We start from the raw sequence: 5,058 nt of genomic DNA on the forward strand, positions 1-5,058 counted from the left end.
TCTTTTCAACTTTCCCTCACGGTACTTGTTCGCTATCGGTCTCGTGGTCATATTTAGCCTTAGATGGAGTTTACCACCTGCTTTGGGCTGCACTTTCAAGCAACCCGACTCTACAGAGAGGCCCTTTCCGACCGTCCCATCTGTACCCTCACGGGCGCCGCCATACGGGCCTGTCACCCTCCATGGGCAGTGGCTGCTTCCAAGCTTGACTTAGACGGTATGGGACGGCGTGCTGGACCCTCTGAAACGCAACACCCCTCGTGCCCGAAGACATCGAGGTTATGCGCTGGGCTTTTCCCGGTTCAGTCGCCCTTACTAAGGGAATCCCTGTTGGTTTCTTTTCCTCCGCTTATTAATATGCTTAAATTTGGCGGGTAGCTCTCTCCTACTACGAGGTCGATCGTGGTCTCATCATCCTTAGGGGGAACAAGTTCCCCAACCACGAAGCGGAAGACGCTCTGCCACCGACTTTCTTCACCACCGACATTACCAGGCAGGAAGGTTTGAGGGGCTTGTCGCGGGGGTACCAGCAGCCATGGCGCCGGCACTCCCACCCCTGACTCCGTTCCTTCTCATTGAGTGGTAAATAGCCAATAGGAAAAGTGTTCCAGCAGAACATCTCTCGCAGAGTCATATACACACACAGTTTTAATGCATGTACGCTCGTGTTCCGCCCTTACTCGGCCGCACCTTTGCCGCTTAAACTTTGACCTCTTTCCCCGTTCCCGCATGCCACAGCAGTGGCACTTGTTTATCCGGAGAAAGAGAGCGAGAGTCGCAGTATTAATTGGCGTGAGCGGCCTTTCCGGCTGCAGAACTAGTGCTCTATCCCGGCGAGCGCCGTTATGAGGCGCAACACCGTCTTTAACGCGTTTAGAGAGAACTCCCCCTGCCTCCCTCCCAGTCATGAGATAGGCGTGGACTCGTGGCGAACTCTCAAAGAGAACGCCCACACCGCGTCTGACCGTGGGAGAGGGTGGAGGAGCGCGTGAGGAAGAGCACGGCGTCACCCAAGCATTCTCATCTCTCTGCCTGCACCACTACATGGTAGACTGCGGGCCCAGGCGCACTCATCAATTTAGGTTCCACTGCAATGCATGCCAAGCACTCTTTTCGAGGTGATAGACGAAATTCCGGCGGGGCTTACTTAAAAGATATCCGACCCGGTTTCGTTTCCTCTTCGTGGGATGGAGTGCCTCTTAGAACATGTGCAGCATCAGCCATGAGCGGCCGACGGCCATTCGTGTCTCTGTGGACAGCAGGCAAAAGAGCGCCGCCTCCAGTTATTTGCGAGGGCGACAACTGTCGCTTTGTTGTGGTTGAATGTGGGTGCGCCAAGTCCATGGACTTGCTATTGATAGGCTTGCTTGTTTTTAAGGGCACGCCTCGCGCAAAGCGGCGATTAAACCAAAGCGAGCTTCAGTTCAGATTTACCTGTGATCAGCAGGCACCGAACTTCGCGGCAACCGATGGATCATATATTTCCGACCCTGCGACAGAAGTGGCGGCGACAAGCTCATGGCTGCCGCCCGCGCAATATCACGTTCAACTTGTCGATGTATCTGGTATTCTTGCGATTCACAGCATACCCGACCGCGGTTTTGCTGCGATATTGCATCGACCCACAGGCCGGTGATCCGTTAAGAGTTGTGTATTTGCCATTTGGTCTTTTTGCGACTAACCATCACAGGTCGAGTCTCAATGAAAGGGTTTGACAGACATAGCCCAAGTTTGTGGTTTGGGTTTGGCCGGACAGCTTGTTGTTGTTTTTTGACACTTGAATTTCACTCTTTTTGGGTCAAGAGGCTTATTCGCCGGTAGTAAGGAACGGACGGGCAGCCGTCCAAAGCCCCGTCCGTCCTCCTCCGGTCTTCGCGCTCTCGCCCGAGTGTGGTCCACCTACAGCGTGGTGGTACCTATTTTTGGTGCGGGGGCCGGGATTGTCCTCTTTCGCTGCTGGAGTTGCCAGAGCAGAGCCCGAGACCGCCCAAATCAGGAGAGGAGTAGTAGTAGTTTTAAGAGCGCCCCGTTCTCTTTCTCTCTGTTAATGATCCTTCCGCAGGTTCACCTACGGAAACCTTGTTACGACTTTTACTTCCTCTAAATGATCAAGTTTGGACATCTTTCCGTCAGCTCGAGGCGACGACCCCAGAAAACCCTCGCGGGCAACGGGGCCGACAATCCAAGAGCGCCAGTCCGAAGGCCTCACTAAATCATTCAATCGGTAGTAGCGACGGGCGGTGTGTACAAGGGGCAGGGACGTAGTCAGCGCAAGCTGATGACTTGCACTTACTGGGAATTCCTCGTTCATGGGAAACAATTGCAAGCCCCAATCCCTATCAAGAAAGGCTTTGAACGGGTTACCCGCTCCTCTCGGAGGGGGAAAACTCGTTGATCCCTTCAGTGTAGCGCGCGTGCGGCCCAGAACATCTAAGGGCATCACAGACCTGTTATTGCTCAATCTCGTGCGGCTAAGTGCGGCTTATCCCTCTATAAGAAGAGTTCGCGAACTGGACACCATTTTCTGGAATCCGTCGACTACTTGGTAGGCCAGAAGTCTCGTTCGTTATCGAATTAAACGAACCGTCAACCACCAACTAAGAACGGCCATGCACCACCACCCACCGAATCGAGAAAGAGCTCTCAATCTGTCAATCCTTCCGGTGTCTGGGCCTGGTGAGGTTTCCCGTGTTGAGTCAAATTAAGCCGCAGGCTCCACTCCTGGTGGTGCCCTTCCGTCAATTCCTTTAAGTTTCAGCTTTGCAACCATACTTCCCCCGGAACCCAAAGACTTTGGTTTCCCGGAAGCTGCCCGCCAGGTCATGGGAATAACGCCGGCGGATCGCTAGTTGGCATCGTTTATGGTTAGAACTAGGGCGGTATCTGATCGCCTTCGAACCTCTAACTTTCGTTCTTGATTAATGAAAACATCCTTGGCAAATGTGTAGTTCGTCTTGCGACGGTCCAAGAATTTCACCTCTAGCTGCAATACGAATGCCCCGCCTGTTCCGATTAGTCATTACCTCTGGTTCCGAAAACCAACAAAATAGAACCGAGGTCCTATTCCATTATTCCATGCATCACCATTCGGGCCATTCAAATAGCCTGCTCTGAGCACTCTAATTTTTTCAAGTAAACTCTCCGGCCACTCGGGACACTCGAACAAAGCATCCGTGCGAGCGGCGGCGCTGTTCGGGCGTGACAGTAAACACGGGCGTGCACCGTCAGTCGGAACTGAGATCCAACTACGAGCTTTTAACCGCAACAACTTTAATATACGCTATTGGAGCTGGAATTACCGCGGCTGCTGGCACCAGACTTGCCCTCCAATGGATACTCGTTAAAGGATTTAAAGTGTACTCATTCCGATTGCGAGGCCTCGGATGAGACTCACATCGTTATTTTTCGTCACTACCTCCCCGTGCCGGGAGTGGGTAATTTGCGTGCCTGCTGCCTTCCTTAGATGTGGTAGCCGTTTCTCAGGCTCCCTCTCCGGAATCGAACCCTGATTCCCCGTTACCCGTTATAGCCATTGTAGGCGCATAACCTACAATCGAAAGCTGATAAGGCAGACACTTGAAAGAAGCGGCGCCGGTGCGGAGACCGTGCGCTCAGCCCGAAGTTATTCAGATTCACCACAGGTGGGTTACGGACGGGGGCCCGACCAGTTTTGAACTAATAAAAGCGCTCTTCCCTTGCGGTCAGAGACCAATTGCATGTATTAGCTCTAGAATTGCCACAGTTATCCAAGTAAGTGGGTTTACAGATCCAATGAAACATAGCTGATTTAATGAGCCATTCGCGGTTTCGCCTTAAATCGGCTTGTACTTACACATGCATGGCTTAATCTTTGAGACAAGCATATGACTACTGGCAGGATCAACCAGGTAGCTGCTGCTGTTGGCGGCGCCTATCACGGCGGCCAAAATAGTGAGATTGAGAGAGAGGCAGAAGACATTGGGCGAGGGACCGCACGTTGGCCTTAGAGAAATAGCAAACCAGATGATCAGATCTAACTGCACCTTCTCTTGCTATCCTCGGCGCCGGCAGCGCCACCGTGTGTGCCAATCTCCTCCCTTATCCGCTCCTCTTTGCCCCAGCTCCAGCGAGGCAGCCGACATTGGGCGAGGGACCGCACGTTGGCGAATCTCCTCCCTTATCCGCTCCTCTTCTCTTTGCCCCAGCGAGGCAGAAGACATTGGGCGAGGGACCGCACGTTGGCCTTAGAGAAATAGCAAACCAGATGATCAGATCAAACTGCACCTTCTCTCGCTATCCTCGGCGCCGGCAGCGCCACCGTGTGTGCCAATCTCCTCCCTTATCCTCTCCTCTTCTCTTTGCCCCAGCGAGGCAGCCGACATTGGGCGAGGGACCGCACGTTGGCCTTAGAGAAATAGCAAACCAGATGATCAGATCAAACTGCACCTTCTCTCGCTATCCTCGGCGCCGGCAGCGCCACCGTGTGTGCCAATCTCCTCCCTTATCCGCTCCTCTCCTCTTTACCCAGCTCCAGCGAGGCAGCCGACATTGGGCGAGGGACCGCACGTTGGCCAATCTCCTCCCTTATCCGCTCCTCTTCTCTTCTCTTTGCCCCAGCGAGGCATAAGACATTGGCCCATCTCCTCCTCTCTCTCTTTCTCTTACTGTTTGTGGGGACGTGGGCTCATGAGCGCCATCGTCGCCCAATATTGGTTAGGTTGTGTATTTCACGGGTGGGAACCGCCATCATCGTTGTTAGGTGATGGGGTAACCCAACGTGTGCTTTGACGAGTTTTGGCTGCTAAACTCTCTTTTTAGTATACTCGGCTCCCAGACTGCGCCCTGGTCGTGTTGAACCATGAGCGTTGTCTATGCACATTTAGGGTAGCCGTTTGCGCGTGGAATAGTGCAATGAATCTCGGTCAAGAGACGGTTGGGCGCTGCATTGAAGGCCGGCACAGACGCGAAGACGGGGTGATCAGCCAACGCAAGTCCGCTAAGTTGGGCAGACAGCAAGGCGAAGGGGAGCCCCGTTCCGGACTGAAAGGCCGCAGCATATGCTGTGACGGAAACTAGTAG

General features: G+C 53.6%; 1 pseudogene; it reads right to left on the reverse strand.

Annotated features, from left to right (window-relative positions):
• Positions 1-2,045: 2,045 nt before the first annotated feature.
• LOC121874289 lies at positions 2,046-3,890 on the reverse strand (annotated as a pseudogene).
• Positions 3,891-5,058: the final 1,168 nt, after the last annotated feature.

This window comes from Homarus americanus, unplaced genomic scaffold (genome assembly GCF_018991925.1).
Source record: "Homarus americanus isolate GMGI-L3 unplaced genomic scaffold, GMGI_Hamer_2.0 scaffold29422, whole genome shotgun sequence".
NCBI lineage: Eukaryota > Metazoa > Arthropoda > Malacostraca > Decapoda > Nephropidae > Homarus > Homarus americanus.